Raw genomic sequence first — 23,740 nt, 5'->3', positions numbered from 1 at the left:
CAATGAGGAACAAAGTAAAAAATAGAAAATTCTGGAACACACACAGGTGGCTCACTTGTTTTTTACAATTTATATTTATACAAATAGACTGCTACACATAACTCAAAATAATTAAAATTAAAATGAAATAAACCCAGCTTCCTAATGAAAATGAAACACACTCAGCCAATCACAGGTGGCCAAACAGGTATTACTTACAGTGTCTTGAACTTCCCACTTGGACAGTCGAAGTAAGGCAACTGCTCAAACATTAAGAAATCAAATAATTTCTTTGTTCTGCTTCTGCATTTACCCTATATAAGCTTTCCCCTCAAACACTGCAGGCTGAGCTCCCTAACTGCTTAGGGTCTGAGTGTAAATCACTCTCATCAATAAAATCTTTAAAATTTAAACATTAGTGAACAAAGTGGCAACAGAAAAAAAAAGGAGCAAAATAATTTCACAAAGTTTTCTCTCTAAAAATTGAGTTTTCTTGTAGATATTTCATAAGGAAAGAGCTAGGCCAAAAGATGACACAGAAGGAATTTCTCAAAGTGTTTCAAATGACCATCAGACTATTCTCTTTCTTTTTGAGACGGAGTCTTGCTATGTCACCCAGGCTGGAATGCAGTGGCACGATCTTGGCTCACTGCAACTTCTGCCACCTGGGTTCAAGCAATTCTCTTGCCTCAGCCTCTTTAGTCGCTGGGACTACAGGCGCCCGCCACCACGTCTGGCTAATTTTTTGTATTTTTAGTAGAGATGGGGTTTCACCGTGTTAGCCAGGATAGTCTCGATCTCCTGACCTCGTGATCTGCCCACCTTGGCCTCCCAAAGTGCTGGGATTACAGGCGTGAGGCACTGAGCCCGACCCCTAAGAGTATTTTCTTAACATCTATCAAAATCTATCCAAAGACATTTTTCCACATTCCAGGACCATTTTAATAAAGCCATTCCTTTTTCTAAAGACACAAGGTCTCATTCTGTCTCCCCGGCTGGAGTGCAGTGGCACAATGATGGCTCACTGCAGCCTCAACCTCCTAGGCTCAAGCAATCCTCCTGCCTCAGCCTCTCAAATAGCTAAGACCATAGGGGCACACCACCACGCCCAGCTAATTTTAAAAATTTTTTGTAGAGACAAGGTCTCACTATATTCAGGTGGGTCTTGAACACCTGACTTCAGGTGATTCTCCCACCTTGGCCTCCCCATATGCTAGGATTACAGGTGTAAGCCACCACACTCAGCCTACAGCTATTCCTTTATTTTTCAATTTTGACGTTTATACAAAAGAAAATCTCATATCCTTTATATAGCTAATGATACTGTGTAATATTGACAGTTTTATAATATTATTACATTGCTTCAACAGGTGATTTTTATTGGCACTGACAATGCATTAAATTATGCCTAACAGTTTATTAGTCAATATTACAAGGCACTCAAATTTATCTTTAAAAATCTGGTACAGGAACCCGAGTCAGGATATAAACACCTACATTACCAGTTATTAGAAAAGGGCTGTTCAACTTAAATAATTGTGACTTAAACCTATCAAAATTCCAATGAAATTTTTAACACACACACACAAAAAATTCAAAAGTTTGTATGGAACATAAAAAGACCACAAATAGCTAAGCATTTTGAGAAAGAACAAAGCTGGAGGTATCAATTTTTGATTTAAAACTGTCTTACAAAGCTATGGTAATAATAAAAAGAAGTATGGTTCTGGCATAAAAACAAAAACACACAACAATGCAACAGAACAGAATGCCAAAATAAACCCATGCTTCCATGGTCAACTAATCTTTGACAACAACACACAATGAGAAATGGAAATGGAAAGTCTCTTCAAAAAATGCTGCTGGGAAAACTGGATATCCGCATGCAGAAGAATGAAATTGGATCCTTGTCATACACCATATACAATCAGTAACTCAAAATGAACAACAACTGAAAACATAAGGTCCGAGACTGTAGAACTCCCACAAGAAAACATAGGGGACGAAACAGCTCTTTGACTTTGGTCTTGGCAATAACTTTTTTAATATTACACCAAAGGTACAGGCAACAAAAGCAAAAATACGTGTGACTATATCACACTAAAAAGCTTATTTCGCCAAAAAAGAAAAAAAATCAACAAAACGAAAAGACAACCTATGAAACAGTAGAAAATATTTGCAAACCATGTATCTGATAAGGGGTTAAGTATCCAAAATCTGTAAGGAATTCATCAGCTTGATGGTAAAAAAAAAAAAAAAATTTTAATGGGCAAAGACATTCAATTTACCATTTTTAAAACATACAAATGGTTGATAAGTATATTAAAAAGTGCTTAGCATCACTAATCATCAGAGAAATGCAAATAAAACTGCAATGATCTATTAGCTCACACCTCTTAGGATGGCTATCATGGAAAAAACAAGAGATAAGTGTTGGTGAGGGTGCAGAAGAGGGAACCTTTGTACGCTATTGGTGGGAGTAATGGAAATCAGCATAAAGGCTTCTTTAAAAACTAATAATAGAACTACCGTATGATCCAGCACACCTACAACTTGATATATATCCGAAGGAAAGGAAATCAGTATCTCAAAGTGATATACTCAATATCTGATCAGTGTTCTCATCCTCCACCATCTCCCAGGTGATGTCTAATCACCCTGGCAAATATTCAGCAGGAATCCTGCTTGGCTGGTGTCTTAGTTTTCTGTCGCTATAACTGAATACCAGATTGTGTAATTTAAAGAAGTTCATTTAGTTCATGGTTCTGGAAGCTGGAAAGTCGTATAGCACGGTGTCAGTCATCACATGACGAGAGGCCCAATGCACACCAACTGAGGTCTCTTTTCCTCTTCTTACAAAGCCACCAATGCCATCATGGGGGCCCTATCCTGGTGACTTATCTAATCTTACTTCCCAAAGGCTCAACCTCCAAAAACTATCAACATATGAATCTGGGAATTAAGTTTCCAACAAATAAAAATTTAAGGAACACACTCAAACCACAGCAGTTGGTTTAGCCAAATCCCCCCTTACCACTGTATGTTTCCTCTTAGTAATTTTCCATCCACTGACTCCTACACTACTCCTTGGCTATGAATTCCCACTTGCTCATGATGCATTCAGAGTTGAGCCCAACACTCCCACCAACTCCAAGACCTGGTTGCAGTTCTTATATCTACTGCAATCGTCCCGAAAAAAGAAAATCTTCCTTACTGCGCTTTAAACAAGTATCACTGAATAATATATTCTCTAACATAAGGCAGGAATGTGCCTGGAATGCTCAAAGAACTACAATGTTCATGTGAATGAGTAAACCTAAGTGAAGAGCATAACTCAGAGACATGAGGCTGGAGAGGTAAAAGGGCTAGGCAGGAGTAACAAGGTGTAGGGTCTCATGAGCCACTTGCAAGGACATCTGAGAGGGTTTTGAGCAGAAGAGTAACTTGAGCTCATTCCTACATAAAGGTACTGAAGAGTAGAAGGTTGGAAAGTAGAAAGACCGGTTAAGGAGGCTCAAGATTATTGGCCTGGCAATTGGGAAACTGTAGTTTCTATTTAACAAAATGCAGAAGACCTGAGAAAAGCAGGTTTGGGAGGGGAAAACACACAATTCCACTTCAGACACTAAAATACTATCATCATAAACTATTATATGTGACAACAGATGTGCTAAGTAACTTAGACTGGGGTTGAGAGGATAGAGGAAGTAACTTTTAAGTTGAGGCCTGAAAAATAAGGAATTAACTAGGCAAAAGGAGTTGACAGAGCGAGAAAGAAAAAGCATGTGTGAGGTACCTAAGATAAGTCAGAACTCTTACCGTCTTCAAAGAACATCTTAAACAAAAGAGCAAAAGGGGGGGGGTGGAAAAGTAGAAAGACATAGGAGTTGACCACTGCGATGTCTGTGCTTTAAGGGCAATGGGAAGACAACAAAAGATTTTTACAGAAAGAGCGAGCAAATGTGCTTTTCTTAAAAGATGATTCTGACTGCAATGTAGAGAAAGAACTGGGAGGGAATGGTGGGGTAGTATGACTTTTAACTCAGGGCAAGAGACAATCATGGCCTAAGCTATAAAAAGCGAACAAATTCATGAGCTATTTGTGGATATTGAGGATAAGGGAGAATAATGAGCTAAGCAAAGTAAAGGAAACCAAAATACAAAAATGAACTTAAGTTAGTACAACTCCTAAGTTTTATTAAACCTCAGTAGTTCCTTCCATTCCACAGCAACAGAAGCAAACAACTTTACACATATTTACTGATTCTAGATATCTGCATTTTGAAAAAATCCATTTTCACAAAAAATAAATCACATTTACAGTCGTGTCTCAGTATCCACAGGAGACTGGTTCTAAGATGTTCCCACTGATACCAAATTCCAGATGCTCAATTTCCTTATATGAAATAGTGTAGTATCTGCATATAACCTATGCACATCCTGTGTACTTAAAATCACCTCTGAGGCTGGGTGCAGTGGTTTATGCCTACAAATCCCAGCACTGTGGGAGGCAGAGGTGGGCTGATCACTTAAGGTCAGGAATTCGAGACCAACCTGGCCAACATGGCGAAACTCCATCTCTTACAAAAATTACGAAAATTAGCCAGGCGTGATGATGTGCGCCTGTAGTCCCAGCAACTTGGGAGACAGAGGCAGGAGAATTGCCTGAACCTGGGAGGTGGAGGCTGCAGTGAGCCAAAATAGCGCCACTGCACTCCAGCATGGTTAACAGAGCAAGACTCTGCCTCAAAAGAAAAAAAGAAATCTCTAGAATACTTATGATATCTATTACAATGTAAACAGTTCTTATACCCTATTCCTTAGGGAATAAGAAAGAAGTCTGTACATGTTCAGTAAAGACACAACCACCCTTTTATTCCCCAAATATTTTCTATCTGTGGTTGGGGAAACCACAGATGTGGAATCCATGGATACAGAAGGCTGACTGTATTAACATTTATAGTCTACCTTATATACCTTAACCTTAAAACTTTAACTTAAAACAATAACTCTTCCCTCAATCTTATATAGCACTATAAAATCGTATAATGCCTTTGTTCCTCAACACCATAAGTGTCTTAAGGAAAAAAGAAAAAGTCATACATTCAAATACAAATACACAAGAATTTCTGAAATATGAAATTCATTTTAAATTAAAAAAAATTAAACCCACCAGAAATAAAAATTGTATTTGCCCAGTGGATTAAGTTTAAAATGCTTAGTATCTACTATTTCAAGAGTTAAAATGAGTATTTCCTGAATTAAGCAGAAAATGAATACTGTATCTGGCGGGCAACTTAAGATTTACTAAATTGAAAGCTGTATTAACATGGTCACAAAGTAAATTACTTTTTACATAAACAAAAATTACTTGTAGACAAATAGTACATACAGTATATACACCAAAAACTATAAAAGATTTCTGTTTATAATAGTTGTGAAAATTTTCAACCTTATTTCTCAATTTAAACCTAATAAATTCAGAGATAACTATTTTCCTGTTCTATCCTTCTCTAAATACTGATGAAAATATTAAATGAACGCTGGGGAAAATATTCCATTCATCTCCACACAAACAAATGAAGCCATAAACACTACCTCTGGCAGAGAAAGATACCATGGGCTGGCAGGACACAGAACGAATATTTGAAAGCAGAAATTAAAGTACAAAAATCAAAAGGCTCTCCTGTACAGGTCTCAAATCATTTATTCTGAAAAGGACCTTGGAGATTATCAAATTCAACCTTGTGTCTTTACCCAAGGAAGACCAAAAAAAACAAAACAAAACAAAAAAAAAGCAGCCAAGTGGTTTTAAGATTTGCTCATTGTCAAAACACTAAAAACCAAAATAAAAATGACAACATACAGACCACAAGATTGTTCTAAAACCTTTTTTCTCACTTCAATTCTTGTTATCGAGTTAACAATACTCTCTAGCAGCATACAACCCTAAATGATACGTAATATCCAAACCCAAAAAGGAACTTCCTCAAACACATTAGAATCCAGTCAATATTCAAAGAGTTCTGACTATATGATTCAACATTTTCAGTTTCAAATTTTATTTGGTGTAACTCCTTAACATGATGCTTTCACATTTACATTAAAAACCCAAAGGCCAACCAATAAGGGTCTTCTGAAGTAAAACTACACAAAACACAAGCTCTCTATACGCTTCTTTGAATCCCTCCATTGATAGCAACATTAATGATATTGAAAGAATTACAATAGAGGCTGGGCGCAGTGGCTCACACCTATAATCCCAGCACTCTGGGAGGCCGAGGTGGGCGGATCACAAGGTCAGGAGATCGAGAATCCTGGCTAACACCGTGAAACCCCATCTCTACTAACAATATAAAAAATTAGCCAGGTGTGGTGGCGGGCACCTGTAGTCCCTGCTACTTGGGAGGCTGAGGCAGGAGAATGGCGTGAACCCAGAAGGTGGAGGGTGCAGTGAGCCAAGACCACATCACTGCACTCCAGCCTAGGCGACAGAGCAAGACTCTGTCTCAAAAAAAAAAAAAAAAAAAAAAGAAAAATTAAAATAGAAAGAGCGGGTAGTATCTAATGTCATAAGGAAGAAACAGGGCTAACAAACCAAAATATAAAGCACCACTCTGACCAACAAGCCTAATTTTAACCACCTGATTCTGATCAATTCTGAGTCTAGGCAGAAAAGCCATAATGATACACCACTGCAGCATCCACAAAATTAAAGTTTTTTAAAGTCAGAAGATGGCTTTTCAAAAAACCACACATATACCTAAGAATAAATACTAAGAGAAAAAAAAATTGAAAAGTAACAAATAATGTGCTGATTTTTGAAAAGTAAACAGTATTACAATACACATACAAGGGCTGGATGTGGTGGCTCAAGCCTGTAATCCCAGCACTTTGGGAGGCCGAGGCGGGCGGATCACAAGGTCAGGAGATCCAGACCATCCTGGCTAACATGGTGAAACCCCGTCTCTACTAAAAATACAAAATAATTAGCCGGGCGTGGTGGCTGGCGCCTGTAGTCCCAGCTACTCTGTAGGCTGAGGCAGGAAAAGGCGTGACCTGGGAGGCGGAGCTTGCAGTGAGCTGAGATCGCGCCACTGCACTCCAGCCTGGGTGACAGAGCGAGATTCCATCTCAAAAAAAAAAATACAAATATTAGTTGGGCATCATGGCGCATGCCTGTAATCCCAGTTCCTAGGGAGGCCGTGAGGCAGGAGAATCACTTGAACCCGGAAGGCAAAGGTTGCAGTGAGCAGAGATCGTGCCACTGCACTGCAGCCTGGGCAACAGAGCAAGAATCCATCTCAGAAAACACACACACACACACACACACACACACACACACAGAGTGTAGACAGGAAACATAAAAGCATTTAACTTGTTTAAAATGACATCAATTCTCAAAACATTGTTTCTGAAAAACAATTTCAGATCCTACATCATTCACTCCAATATCTTAAGCTAATTCTTTAATCTCTGGGGATGGGTTTATTAAAAACAATAATTCAGTGAAAATAACAGTAAATAAGATAAAAGGCAATGTGGTTTATATTGTTTCAAATCAAAAATAAGATGGGATTGAAGAGAAACCAAGACTGATCTGCTATGTGGCCCCTGGTTTTTCTACAAGATGTGAATTCAACCCCAAAAAGACTTTACAAGTGAGCCACTGCTGGATTGTAATAGCTATATGCTTTCAATAGGTTTACCCGTAAAAGTCACAGTTTTACTGTCAAAATGCACAAGCTCAAGAGCTAAAGCATGCCCATGTAATAGCTGCATTCTTTTTTTTCCCCTGATACAAAGTGATGAAAGTCACTTTACATCACTATAGTCACGTTAGAAATAAAATCACAACATAATCAATCACCAGTTCAAAACAATTAGCCATTCTTAAGGCTACAGGAAATAGAGCACTACATCTGAGAAGTTTTAGGGATGTACAAGTAGCTTCAAAAAGCTTACTTAATATTCAAATACAGGATATTTGGAAAACAGACCACCACTAACACCACCCCAAAATATCCCCATTATTCTACCTAATTTACTACAAAGAAAAACCATAAAAATCTCCTATTCAGATATGAATTTAAGAGGGTTTGAGAAACGATTTGGGAAAGAAACAATAAAATTAGTAGAGTCTGAACTGCAAAATTTAAAATGTCACTTCAGTATTCAAATCACATACAGCTTTTTATAGGATTACACTAATGCAACAGACACTAACAAGCAGTGCTACTTAAGAGACTGATAATGGTTTGGAATCAGCATATCAACTATGTACACGATTTTTAAGTTTACATGCTTATCATTTACACACTTTCCTGAAAGCCTGAAGAGACTATTTGCTTCCTCCACAAATAATACAAACTTCAATTCAAACACTATAGGAACTCTGTAGTAGTAAATTCTTACGATTTTACACTTAAACGCACTTAAAAAAGAAACTTTGAGGGACACCAGTTCTCTGAAGGTTACTGCCACTCACCTGTTTCTGAATATGTCAAATGACATATAAGACATTTAACATTTACTGAGCACGTATATATACACCACACCCCCCCGCCCACACACACACACAAATCGCTGCCTATTAGGAGCTCACAGTGTAGCAGGCAAACAACATATGTAAATAATTACAAATCTCTACAAAAGAGCTGTAATAAAGATAGGCCCAATGAAGGCTTCATAAAATAAAGTGGGACCTTGAAGGAGTAAGAGGTTTGGCAAAGGAAAAAATAGTAAGGTAGGAGTGGAGAGAGGACAGTTTTGGCTATGAAAACATACAATGGGACAACAGCATAAAAAAAAATGTCTAGGACTGGGTAAGTGCTTTTACATGACTAGATTACAGACAAGGCAGAGAGTGGCTGAGAAAAGAGTAATGTGGGACTTTGGGTAATGGTGGCTCACGAAAAAAAAATTTTTTTTTTTTTGAGACTAAGTCTTGCACTATCGCCCAGGCTGCAGTGCAGTGAGTGGCATGATCTCTGCTCACTGCAACCTCCACCTCCCAGGTTCAAGCGCTTCTCGGGCCTCATCAGTCTCCCACGTAGCTGGGATTACAGGTGCCAGCCACCACACCCAGATTAACTTTTTGTATTTTTAGGAGAGATGGGGTTTCAACCATGTTTGGCTGGCTGGTCTTGAACTCCTGACCTCGTGGATCTGCCTGCCTCGCCCCCCAAACTGCTGGGACTACAGGTGTGAGACACTGTGCCCGGCCATAACTTAAACTCTTTAAACTTCAAGTTATATTTACACAAGCCAAAAACCTAGTCTGAGATGCTAACTTTCTGGCATGGACATAACAGTTCTTTTCATTTCAGTAGCATCTTATGTACATAAGAAAACGCATCTGATAAGTATATGTGGAAGCAGAGAGAAAAACTCGTATTTGGACAACTGTCATCAATACAACATAATTAAGACCTCTAAAATTCAGGCTTTCAGGGTTAATGAAAGTATTATGTTTAAATTTGTAGTTAATTTTTACTCAGCTTCGAGTAAGGAATGAGACAATAGGTCTCTAAACAAGATATTGCAGTATTTTAAAACAGGGCAATGAGTTCTGGAAGTTGCCCCTAAAAGAAAAGAATCAAGGACAACTCTCCAGGCATTAATCAGAACAGGGAACAGTCAAGTTAGAAAAAGATTTAGGAAGATTATCTATAGAACATTAGGTGGCGGCTGTCTAACAAGCAGAAAAGAGATATGTAGGCCTGGAAATCAAAGGAGTAACAGAAGCATGAGATACCCACAGCTACACCCAGGTAGGGTCTGAAAACTGAGAAAGCAGCAAAGACAGAACACCTCAGCAAATAGTAAATTTTCAGTCGCAGAGCTCAAGAATGAGATTAAAACAGCAGTACAGAAAGGAAAGCCAACGCCATAAAAAATCAAAAAGTTGGCTGGATGTGGTGGCTCACACCTATAATCCCAGCAGTTCGGGAGGCTGAGGCAGGATGATCATTTAAAGCCAGGAGCTCAAGACCAGCCTGGGTAACACGGCAAAACTCCGTCTCTATAAAAAATGCAAAAATTAGCCAGGAGTGGCAGCATGCGCCTGTAGGCTCAACTACCTGGGAGGCTGTGGCAGGAGGATCACTTGAGCTCAGGAGTATTTTTGAGGCTGCAGTGAGCCATGATCATAGCAGTGCACTCCAGCCTGGGTGACAGGATGAGACTCTGCCTCAAAAACAAAACAAAACCAAAACAAAACTACAAAAATTGAGTTTCTTAGCTGTACTAGCCACATTTCAAATGTTCAATATACATGTGGCTGGTGGCTACCACACTGGACAGCTAAGACAGCAAACATTTTCAACCACATATTCTATTTGATAGAGTTGACCTAGTCTTGCATTCCCAAATATAAATAGACAACTATAAACAGCAAGCATCTGAGAACCCCAGTAACATGGATATGATGCACTAAACTCAAACCAGAAAAAAAATATATTTAACATGAAAAAAACTAAAAACCCAAATTCTCAAGAATATTTCTAGTAAATCAGTCATAAAATCACAAAAAGCTATGAAAAATTAAAAGCACAGCACCCAAAATAAAACTTGGAATAGCTGGATGAAATTAACACAGCTTTAAATATCAGGGAGTTGAAAGAAGATGCCAAGGGATTCTCCGCAGAGTCCAATGTACACTTAATTATTATCTAACTACCGCAACTCACTAATTTACCAGGCAAGACAGAAAAAGAATAGAACCAAAAAACATCTAACAGGAGTTCCAAAAGGACAAAAGTTAGAAACAAGTAAAAGAGAAGAAAAAAAAGAGTGTGGCAGATGACTCTTCAACGGATAGTGTCAGACAAAAAGGCACTAAGCATTCAGGGTATTGTCCAGGGTCTTTAGAAAATTAAAATGTTGGCCAGGCGTGGTGGCTCACTCCTGTAATCCCAGCACTTTGGGAGGCCGAGGCAGCTGGATCACCTGAGGTACAGAGTTCGAGACCAGCCTGGCTAACATGGTAAAACCCCATTTCTACTAAAAATACAAAAAATTAGCTAGGTGTGGTGGCGTGCGCCTGTAATCCCACCTACTCAGGAGGCTGAGGCAGAAGAAATCACTTGAACCCGCGAGACGGAGATTGCAGTGAGCCAAGATTGCGCCATTGCACTCCAGCTTGGGCAACAAGAGCGAAACGCTCTCTCGAAAAAAAAGAAAGAAAATTAAAATATAATTAAAAAAATAGGCCGGGCGCGGTGGCTCACGCCTGTAATCCCTGCACTTTGGGAGGCCGAGGCGGGCGGATCACGAGGTCAGGAGATCGAGACCATCCTGGCGAACACGGTGAAACCCCGTCTCTACTAAAATACAAAAAATTAGCCGGGCGCGGTGGCGGGCGCCTGTAGTCCCAGCTACTCGGGAGGCTGAGGCAGGAGAATGGCGCAAACCTGGGAGGCGGAGCTTGCAGTGAGCCGAGATGGTGCCACTGCACTCCAGCATGGGCGACAGAGTGAAGACTCCGCCTCAAAAAAAAAAATAAAATAAAATAAAATAAAATAAATAAAACGCACTAATTAGAAGTAATGAAAAAAGGCCTACACTTACAAAGTGAGATTTGTGAAGTTTCAGACCCAACAATAAAGGAGGAAAAACTAAACTTTCAAGCTGGGTGGTAGAGTAAATTAGGAGTCATACATCCCAATGGGTATCTATCTATGAAAAAGAACTAGGTTTGATATCAGCTTCGCGTTTCTAACATTGAACGGTAATCAGCATTTTAGAAGTATCTTCAGGAAAAACAAATATTCAAGGATAAATGATTTTTTAATATAGCCAAAAGATAATTTATTCAGACCTGAAAACAAAATGAAGACATTTCCCAATATGCAAAGTCTTAGATTACAATTCACAAAAAAAGTTGTAAGTCTTTTTTTTCTTCTTTTTTTGAGATGGAGTCTCACTCTTGTTGCCCAGTCTGGAGTGCAGTGGCATGATCCAGGCTCACTGCATCCTCCGCCTCCTGGGCTCAAGTGATTCTCCTACCTCAGCCTCCTAAATAGCTGGGTGCATGCCACCACATGCAGCTAACTTTTGTATTTTTAGTAGAGACGAGGTTTCACCATGTTGGCCAGGCTGATCTCTAACTCTTGACCTCAGGTGATCCGCCCACTTTGCCCTCCCAAAGTGCTGGGATTACAGGAGTGAGCCACTGCACCTGGCCAAAAGCCCTAAGTCTTTAAGCAAACATATGTAACAGATAAAGCAAAAAGTGCTTTTAAAAATGAGAAATGAAATCAACTATGCTAGAAAATTATCCTATCTGTCAGAAAATCCTAAATCAAATAAAGATACAAAAGACATACTAATTATTCATTACATAATTAAAAAGCTTGATCTACTGACAGAGAGCTTTGTACCCAACAGGAAATACATTATTTTCAAATATCCAAAAAATACCGACAAAGTATCCAGAGATAGTAACAATCCTAGTTCCAAAAAGCCAAGAAAATTAGAAACAGAAAGCCTAACAGTCATTTACAAAACTGACTCATTTAGATTTTTAAAATACACTTCTTAAGAGATCTGGGTTAAAAAAAAAAATCAAAACTGAAATTACATTTAGGCTTGAATAAAAAATGAGATATGACTCTTCAACTTTCCATCAAAACCTATGCAATATGAACAAAGCAGCAAAGTTTACAAAATTTACATGTTTAAATAAATAAAATTGGTCAAACTCAAAGGGGAGTTTAACGGTCTAAGTATTTCATTCTATTTTTCCAAAATAATTAACACTGGCATTTATTTAACAGCTATATAAAAAAGGAACTCTCATAACTATGCAAAAATAAAAAATTATTTTAGTTTTAGAAAGTAGTACTTTGAGGCCAGGCGCGGTGGCTCAAGCCTGTAATCCCAGCACTTTGGGAGGCCGAGACAGGCGGATCACGAGGTCAGGAGATCGAGACCATCCTGGCTAACACGGTGAAACCCCGTCTCTACTAAAAAATACAAAAAAACTAGCCGGGCGAGGTGGCGGGCGCCTGTAGTCCCAGCTACTCGGGAGGCTGAGGCAGGAGAATGGCATGAACCCGGGAGGCGGAGCTTGCAGTGAGCCGAGATTGCGCCACTGCCTGGGCGACAGCGCGAGACTCCGTCTCAAAAAAAAAAAAAAAAAAAAAAAAAAAGAAAGTAGTACTTTGGGACTTATTATTTTAAAAAATCAAAGTATCATAACTGCGATTCAGGTATCTGTGCATATATTAAGTATGAACGCTTAGAAGACTGTCAAGGACCCAGCAGGCAGCAGAACAGAAACCAGCCCCAATAACCACAGAAAAGGCTGAAGGCAGCAGAGAACAGTACTTCTAGCAGCCTGTCACTCTGTACCCCAACTTCTCCAGCTTTCTTCCATTACAATGAATCTTTTCACAATCAACAGGCACACAATTCTATGAAGTTAGAACAAATTATTAAATGCAGAAATATTTTATCATGATCCTCTCTTCATCCTAACCAAAGTATTCCCAGGATATCATAATTCACTAGTATTGCTTTTTCAGCTACCAGAAAGGATTAGTTCTATGAATATAGAACAGGTCAGAACCTTTCGGAAGATGCCAATAGTAGTAGGTCATGCTCTTTTGGCACACTTTCATACAAAGTCAGAAGTAATTAAAACCTACACAGAAAGACTAGCACTATATCTAAATATATCAACCACACACATTCTAATTTTCCTTTAAGATGCAAATACTCCTAAGGGTAAACTTCAAGAAATCTTTTGTTAACACCTAAGGTTGGCCTAAGTATACTTTACTAACTTGGGGAAAAGCTGTTTTTCAAACCGAGATAAAAGCTAAATGAAATTTACCACTGATGTGTCTCAGGACAGCTTTATGCTAGAGACGAGGGGTTATGGTGGAAATGTAGTACCTAAGTACGTATTATCTAAAGTAACACCAGTGGCTCCAGATACTACCCAATATATCTCACTGGCCTGTCCAATTAGAAACTTCTCTACTGCTAGGCATTAGATACCCTTGCCACAGGATATTAAGTTAGCTATTTAATAGCAATCACTTACAAATCCTATCTGTGAATCTAAAAGGCTATAGAGAATTCTTTGAAACAAGAACACATTACACGATTTGCCAAATAACCACTCTAATAATCAGACTGTTAATGATAAAACTCACATTCTCCAATGTCCGATTCAGAGTTCCTCTTCCCTTCTGTGTACTCTCCCTAAATCTGCAGTTTATAAATATTTAAATTAACCCAGTGTTTATTTTAAAATTGTTTTCTTTTTTCTTTTTTTAGACCGAGTTTTGCTTTTGTTACCCAGGGTGCAACGAAATGGCGTGATCTCAGCTCACCACAACCTCCGCCTCACGGGTTCAAGCAATTCTCCTGCCTCAGCCTCCCGAGCAGCTGGGATTACAGGCATGCACCACCATGCCTCGCTAATTTTGTATTTTTATTGGGTTTCTCCATGTTGGTCAGGCTAGTCTCTCCCAGCCTCAGGTGATCCGCCTACCTCGGCCTCCCAAAGTGCCAGGATTACAGGCATGAGCCATCGCGCCCGGCATAAAAACTCAGTTTTCTAGGCTCCATCGACTATTGCTTTGATTCTGGGTAATGGGGATGGAGTCAAGGAAGCTATAACTTTAAAAGTTTCTCAAGGGAGCCTAATAAGCAGCCTAATTTGGGAACCATTACTCTAAACCTGCACTGCTTTTTTTTTTTTTTTTTTTTTTTTTTTGAGACAGTCTCACTCTGTCACTCAGGCTGGAGTACAGTGGTGCAATCCCGGGTTCAAGCGATTCTCCTGTCTCAGCTTCTCGAGTAGCTGGGATTACTGGTATGCACCACCGGGCTCCAGCTAATTTTTGTATTTTTAGTAGATACAGGGTTTTACCATGTTGCCCAGGGGCTGGTCTCAAACTCCTGAGCTCAGGTGATCTGCCCACCTTGGCCCCCCGAAGTTGGTGGCATTACAGGCGTGAGCCACCGCGCCTGGCCGTTTTCTGTTTTTTAACCCTTACATCTATCCCTAAAAATCTCTAAACCACAAAGTCCTGGAGATGGGCAAGTTCCAAGTCAGAATGTTCCCACAGCCCACATCATGTAGGTCTCATCTGGCAAAGTGTCCAGCATGTTTCTTCCTAACTCTAAACAAAGCAAGCAGCAGCAGCTTTAGAAGTAGCTACAGATTGCTAATCTGACACTAAATTTAATCACAGGAGTAACAGCATGCCTAATAATCTACTCTGTCACAGTCTGGGCACTGAGGTAAATGCTTTAGAAGTGTTAGATACACACAATCTCATTTAACCCCGCAAGAATCCTACAGGGATGGACACAAACACTCAGAAACTAAGTAGTATGTTAGGTCACTTAGCTATGAGTGCTGAACCAAAACACAAACCTAACTGAAAAATGATTTTCCTAATTAGCTAGAAATATAAAGTAGGTATCAATATTCCCTAAGCCCCAAATGAAAACTACTTCTAGTCAGTCCTCTAAGATGGAGAGTCAACACCAAGAATTTGTTTAATCCACTATGCAAATATTAATACAAGCTTAAAAAAAGGGAACACGATGTGAAACAATTTTACCAAAAAATCTGGAAAGAAGCTGGACTCAGTGGCTCACGCCTGTAATCCCAGCACTTTGGGAGGCTGAGGCAAATGGATTACATGAGGCCAAGAGTTTGAGACCAGCCTGGCCAACACGACAAAACCCCGTCTCTACTAAAAATACAAAAATTAGCTGGGCACGGCGGTGTGCACCTGTAATCTCAGCTATTTGGGTGGCAGGAAAATCACTTGACCTGCGGAGGTGAGCTTGCAGTGAGCCGAGATTGAGCTGCTGCACTCCAGCCTGGGTTGACAGAGAGAGACCCTGCCTAAAACAACTACTACGAAAAAAAAAAAAAAAAAAAAAAAAACAAAGAAAACCAATTCTGGAAAGATTACAGAATACATAGTTCAAGGACCCATTAACTCCAACCTTGCTTTGCATAAATATGGCATTTCAGAAGTCAAGCATACAAAAAACTTTCTTTAGAGAAATAAAAATACGTGTGCAAGTCAGACAGGCCAACAGGGCAATCACATTCTTCAGAACTGCACTGTCCAAGTCAACAACCACCATTCACATGTGGCAATTAAACACATGAAATGTGGCTTGTCCAAACTGAAATGTGCTGTAAATATTAAACAGACACTGGATTTCAAAGATCTTATACAAAAAGGGAATATAAAGTACGTCATTAATAGTTTTTAAGATATCAATTACATGTTAAAATATTTTTTATATATTAGGTCAAATATACTTGATTCATTTTTACTTTTTTTTAAGCAAAGCTACTAGAAAAGTGCACATACAGTTTGCATTTGTGGCTAACATATTTCCACTGGACAGTGCTGCTATAGAACCGTTATTGGAGTGAAGCATAGGCATCACCCGAGATCTTGTTAAAAGGCAGATCTTTGGAACCCACCCCAGAATTACTGACTATAGTATCTCCAGGTGCTTAGTATACACATTCAAGTCTGAGGAACACTAATCCAAAATACTGTAATTTCATTCCCTTAAATTATAACAATCCAAATTTTTTTTATCTATCCGTTCAGTGAAATACTATGAAGTTTCAGGCACCATTCTAGGTCACAGGAATACAAGGTGGTTAAAACATTAAAACTCACTTCCTCTTCTGGTGGAGCTTATATTCCACAGAAGGCAAGCAAACAAAAACTAAAATACAGTCAGCTCTGCTATAACATTTATTTCCAAATACACAAATTTGTTTGAAAGCTGATATATCAGAAAACAGCAAATTTCCCACCCATGTGTATTTTCACCTGTGAGAAACACTAGTTACATCAAGCTGCACAGGAATTCGCAAGGCACAGATACACACAGCTCAAACATCTAATAGGTCTTAGTTCATTATGAATTATGAGTCAGGTCCATTCACATTTGATGTTACAAGTTTTTGTCTCATATCAGGTATCTTCCATCCATCACTTCACAGTAATTCATGAGCTGCAACCCTTCCAATGAGTGGCCACTTCCACAGAAGTCAGATTTTGGTCAAGGTAAAGTGCCATTTATTGCGGTGCTAAAGTATTCCTTAACTATTTTATATGTATAAAACTAAGTTACAATTTTCATTAGGTTCTTATCTTTTTAAAATATGTCACTGACAATGTTTCTGGTTACTGTGCTCCTAACCCCTTTTTCCCCATAAATTGGTGTGGTGCAATTTTGCACAGCACAGTGACCTTCAGGAATGCCCATGTCATGTTATAGCACAATGACTATAAGTAAATCATAACAGGTCACCTTTATACAAGGAAGGAACAAGCGGGGCAAGGAAAGAATGATGAGAATGACTGTTTCACGGTGTTCAGCATGGGCAGAGAAGGCCCTGTGAGAGGGTGACACCTAAGCAGAGAACACATTACTGGAGTGAGCACAGTAGGAGAAACATAAAGGTGCATAATATGCAGAACCCCCGAGACAGGAACAAACTTCTGACTGCAGGGCCACTATGGAGAGAGTAGCATAAACAAGAAGATAGTAGAAGAGGCTGAAAAAATACCCAGACACCACATTACACAGGATCTAAGTCTTGCTAAGAAACAAGGAGTCACTGGAGGGCCGTGAGCTTGAGAGAGATGTGAGGTGACTGGCATTTTAACTGGATCACTGTGGCTACTGTGTGGGGAAACAATTATATAAAACAAAATGAACTCAGGAACACCAGGGGGCTCTTGCAGAATTCAAGCTGAGAAAAGCTGGTAGCCAGAACTAAAATGATAAAGTAGTGAGAATTAGTTAAACTTGGAGTTTAAAGTTTAACTAATGTGGCAGAGATAAAATTTTATGTGAAGAGACTTCCTTTCCAGTTTCAACAACAGTAGGCTAAATACTTTATAATTTCATCAGCACAACAGGAATAATACTGATCAGCCTATTTCAAAGAGCTACTGTGGAGTCAGATGAGAAACAATATAGAAACCCTCTGAAAATTATAAAGCATCGTACAAATCCTGAAAAGGACTGTTCATACAATATATTTACAAGCCCCAAATAACTGGTTTTGTCAGGAGGTGGAGGTCGCAGTGAGGTGAGATTGAGATCGTGCCACTGCATTCCAGCCTGGGTACAAAGTGAGACTCTGTCTCAAAAAAAAAAACACACACACACACACACACAAACTGGTTTTGTATGATTAAATTGACAATGAATTATATCTAATGCCTGGTCTTTCCAGCATCATTTAACAAAATGATGCACTACCCCCCAAACAATTCTGCACAACAGAGTAAGGTAACAGATGCTTAATAGAGACAAATTAAAATACATAAATTTCCTGTGATTTACAGACCAAAACCCTCAGTGTGTTACACCAAAAATTTTAAATACTTCTTGCACAACTAGAAAACAGTTCAATTAAGACTGTCTTAAAGGATCTAAGGATCTAAGTGAACTCATTCCAAAATATTATGATTGTAAAATAGAAATACCATTAAATCATAAACAATACATAATAACCACGTCTAAAAATATAAAAAATGTTAAAATGTGATGATGAGAAGCCATAAGACAAATGACTTGGTGCTGGTGTTCAAATTTAAAAATTTACATGCACAGATGCTTACATCACAGACAGTTTTCTAAAACTAAAAAAAACGCTGAAGAGTTGGAACATTAAGACTGCTACTCCTTCAATCTTATTCCATTTCTCTTGAAACAGAGTATGTTTCCTGTGTTTTCTAAATTGACCAATGGAAATCCAGTGCAAACATTTCTGCATAGTATTATCACTGAGAATAAATCAATGAAAAAAGGTCATGTGTCACTATTTTTACTAGACAAAAAACACTTAACATTAGTCAATAGTATTAAAATCCAAACATTAGTATATTAGATTACATACAATATTTCCACTTTGTAAACAAGTCTTTAGTTATGAGGGATTAAGAGAAAATGGACTTTTCCTAGTGAAATTTGTGTCATGCTTCCATGTCAAAACTTATTTTTGAAAATAAAACACTAATGTGACAACTGGGCCTAGAACTACACAAATACATTTTATCAGCGTACTATAATTTGGCACGTTGTAACCACTGAGGGAAGATAGATGAAGATATTAGGAGGATAAAAGCAAAAATACCTTCAAACTAATTCATGCCATAGTAACCACCACCAAATAAGCTTTCAATACAAAAGCGTTTCATCTCTGACAATGTACAAAAGTTACCAAAGTTAGAGAACTAGTTTCTAGATGCAGCTCTGTCGCTATCTCTTCAATTTTATTAAATTTTCCCTCATTTGTAAAACTGTGAAATAAGGATACTACCTGTTGTCTTCCAATGTCAACATGAATATCAAAAGCAACTGTTAATTTCTATAGTACTTTCTATACATTTCTAATGTTAGTAATTTCTAACATTACTAACGCAAAGCATATTTCGAAGTCATCTAAATAAGGACAAGACCATGTTGCTCAACTGCCAGTCTATTATTCAATGTGAAAGACTCAAACTTTACTAATTATATTTAAAAAAAACAAAAGGACAAATTATCGCCAAATAATCCCTACTAACTCCTTCAAAATGTTAACAGTAACTTTTGTTTGAAAGTTAGGGAGATGAAAATACATTTCCAAATTTTTCCAAAGATATAGCTAAATGACAAGATAAAAACTTCACTATGGGCCAGATGCGGTGGCTCACGCCTGTAATCCTAGCACTTTGGGAGGCCGAGGCAGGCAGATCACTTGAGGCCAGCAGTTTGTGACCAGCCTGGAAAACACGGTGAAACCCTGTTTCTACTAAAAATACAAAAATTAGCCTGGCATGATGGCGCACGTTTGTAATCCCAGCTACTTGGGACATTAAGGCAGAAGCATCGTTTGAACCCAGGAGTTAGAGGGTGCAGCCAGCCGGCATCACACCACTGCACTCCAGCCTGAACGACTCTTATCTCCAAAAAAAAAAAAACAAAAACAAAAACAAAAAAAAACCCTAACGATTGTACCTTAAGGTTTTTGCTTTTGGTTACTTTAAACAAAAAATTATATGTTTATAGACAGATCACAGACTATATAACAGTAACTAATTTCACAAAAAAACCTTTTAATTATACTCTCATATAACCTCTCTTAAATTTACAATACACATTATTTCCTTTAATAAATCTTAAAGGATAAACTCTCTAACTCTTTATACACGTTATGTTAAAGTCTTTTTTTTTTTTTTTTTTTTTTTTTTTTTTTTTTTTGAGACGGAGTCTCGCTCTGTCCCCCTGGCTGGAGTGCAGTGGCGTGATCTTGGCTCACTGCAAGCTCCGCCTCCCGGGATCACGCCATTCTCCTGCCTCAGCCTCCTGAGTAGCAGGGACTACAGGTGCCCACCACCACGCCCAGCTAATTTTTTGTATTTTTAGTAGAGACGGGGTTTCACCGTGGTCTCGATCTCCTGACCTTGTGATCCGCCTGCCTTGGCCTCCCAAAGTGCTGAGATTACAGGCGTGAGCCACCGCGCCTGGCCAGCAAGTCTTATTTTAACTAATAAGGTTTTTGGGAGTAAAAACTCTCACAATCCCCGATTTCTCATTTTTTATAGTATACCTGAAAGTCCTTTCATACATTACTTCCGAACGAGCATTTTTCAATGAAATCCAAGATGCTAAGAAATCTAGTAATTACTGAAAAATGCTGTGATGCCAGTAAAGCCTAATCCTAAAGAAAACAAACACTTTACAAGTTCCACATTTGTTTAACTTGCTTTGTAAAATACAAGTTACAAATCGTAGCATATAGGCTATTATTAGTAAAGAATATCATTAAATCTTCAAATAAAAAAGTAAGAAATTTGTAGTTCAATGAATATAGTAAGTAACCTGCTGTAACCTTAAGTTTTTTACATGCTTAGAGCTTAGATAATCCAACTCACTTGCATTTGATTTTTGCTAATGGTCTTGAACTTATATACATTAATTCTTTTTTCTTTTTTTAAAAAAGAGACGGGTCTCACTCTATCAACCCAGGCGAGAGTGTGGTGGCACAACCACAGCTCACTGTTAACCTCAAACTCCTGGGCTCAAGCAATTATCCCACATCAGCCTCCCAAGGAACTGGGATTACGGGCACTAGGACTACATGCAGGCATCACCGCACCCAGCCAATTAAAATTTTTTTTTTTTTTTTTTTTTTTTTTTTTTTAGTAGAGACAGGGTCTTGCTATGTTGCCAAGGCTAGTCTCAAACTCCTGGCTTCAAAGGACCCTCCCATCTCAACCTCCCAAGCAACCAGGATTAGAGATGAAGCAGTGCCTGGCTGCTTTTTTTTTTTTTCTTCTTAAGGCAGGGTCTCAATCGGTCTCCCATGCTGCAGTGCAGTGACACAATCTCAGCTCACTGCAACCTCCACCTCCTGGGTTCAAGTGATTCTCCTGCCCTAGTAGCTGAGATTACAGGCACTCATCACTGTGCCCAGCTAATTTTTATATCTGTAGTAGAGACAGGGTTTCACCATGTTGGCCAGGCTGGTCTCAAAACCTGACCTCAGGTGATCTGCCTGTCTCAGCCTCCCAAAGTGCTGAGATTACAGGCGTGAGCCACTGAACCCACCTGAATTCATTTTTGGATAAAAATCCAAAGAAGTTTATAATGCCTGCAATAAAAATCATACATATACACTTTTAACAAGTTAGTGCCAAACACATCATTAGCAATAAAACAAAAAATAAAACACCAAAAATCAAATTATGACTAAATATCTCAGTATTAAATGAGGAAAAATCACCATTTTACATTTTTTAAAGATAGTATTAATATCAAATATTTACTCTCAATTCCAGAATGGAGATATATCTCATATTATTATTCCCATATAATATAAAGGAATATGGCAGCCAGGTCTGTTAGAGATGGCAGAGCCAGGAATGGAACTGCAGTATTAGCTGGAAGACTCCAGAAGACAACAAGCAGCTAAAAAGAAAATCAGAAAGTGGGGCCTAACTTAGCAAGTGATTAGATCAGAAAAACATCAAGTTTCTTGCAAATGAAGCTGAAGAAACATCAGGAAAGATGCAAATTTTTAAAAACGAAAAGTTAACAAGTACCTGGAGTTCACATAGGCAGAAAAATGAAAAAAACAAAGTGAAGAAAAAATAGGTACAGAAAAAGTAAGTGGCTAAAACACCACTAGCTCTTAAGAGTCAAAGTATTTAAGAATAGCTTCAAGGCCAGGATCACATCTTGATTCCCAGGAGTATCACACAAATGTTGGCACACAGTAAATGCCCCACGTTTGCTGAATGAATAAGCAACAGAATGTTCCTGGGATTACTTCACCTGTAAAAGAATTGGCTGAGCAAGGTTGGCTGGAAATGATTGAAAGCATTTATAAAGTAAGTTTCTTTGAATGAAAAACTGACTTCTTGCATTTGGGAATATACTGGATCACAGTCACTAAAATAAGAGCCAACCTGGAAGATGAGGTGTCATATTTTGTTACAATCACCAAATTTTTCAAAATAAAGTACAGTATAGTACAACCAATACCTCCTCTCCAAGAGCTAACATTTGAAATGAAATCTGCTATAGAAGAGTGGTTGGTAGACAGTACCATCTCAGGTTTTATATAACACTATGGAAAACATACCCACAAAACTGGTAACTCTAAAAGTTTAATTTTGCACCCCAATAACTTGTAACACTTTAATAATCAAATACACCTGCTACTACTGTTACAGACAAAAACGTGGTTTATCTGCATAAATAGCACTAAGCTATAACTACATTCAATAGAGAACTACTTTCTTCTCATCCGAATTATTCAAACCCAGTGCAATCTTCTGACCAGTATTAATTTTCTCAAACCACTAATTATGTAGAGGAAGCCAATGTTTCTCAATATATGATCACAATGAATAAAGCTGATTGCTATCATAGGAGGACAAAAGGGACCAGAAGATGCAAGTTATTTTTTTAAAGTAAGCAAAATATTGACGAATTAGTTGCCAATAGGGGCAAAAAGTCACATAATACTTTACTCAGTTTTCTTGGAAGCTTTTAATATTGTAAATCTGCTTAAGATATATTATCTACGTGAGCAACATGTTACAGTAGGAAAGAATATAGATGTCTTTACTAAAATTGCTTTGTTCCTTAATGCATGCTTTTGACATGAAATGTAATTCTAGCAAATTTAGGGCAAATTAACTCTGAAAATAGTTACTGAGAATTGGTTTTGTTTACTTATTCTCAGCCTCCTACAACAAAGAGCTTGAGGCAAACTTATAATTGAAGACAGATGACTGTGCAAAAGAAATCAGACTAACTTTTAAAAAGAGTATTTCAATGAACCAGGTATCAAAATCACATCAGCGAAACTGGAGAATACTGAAAAAATGTTTACAACAAAAAGCAAGAATGTATCCTCTAAGTAATGAATAATTTTTTAAATCTAGGAACTATCCTGAAAAAACATACTGAGTTTTTAAATTCATAATTTATCATCCTAATTAGAAAACAGATTTGAACACCTTAAAAAGTAACAAACCGGGGCCGGGCGCGGTGGCTCAAGCCTGTAATCCCAGCACTTTGGGAGGCCGAGACGGGTGGATCACGAGGTCAGGAGATCGAGACCATCCTGGCTAACACGGTGAAACCCCATCTCTACTAAAAAATACAAAAAACTAGCCGGGCGAGGTGGCGGGCGCCTGTAGTCCCAGCTACTCAGGAGGCTGAGGCAGGAGAATGGCGTAAACCC

The 23,740-nt window shown here is 38.5% G+C and overlaps 1 protein-coding gene across 3 annotated transcripts in view; it reads right to left on the bottom strand.

Moving 5' to 3' along the window:
* Positions 1-23,740, bottom strand: part of WAC (WW domain containing adaptor with coiled-coil) — a 90,098-nt gene that overhangs the window by 62,563 nt on the left and 3,795 nt on the right. The window lies entirely within an intron of this gene.

The sequence above is a fragment of the Macaca thibetana genome, chromosome 9 (assembly GCF_024542745.1).
Source record: "Macaca thibetana thibetana isolate TM-01 chromosome 9, ASM2454274v1, whole genome shotgun sequence".
NCBI classification, from domain to species: Eukaryota; Metazoa; Chordata; class Mammalia; order Primates; family Cercopithecidae; genus Macaca; species Macaca thibetana.
This window is presented reverse-complemented; position numbering and strand designations above follow the sequence as displayed.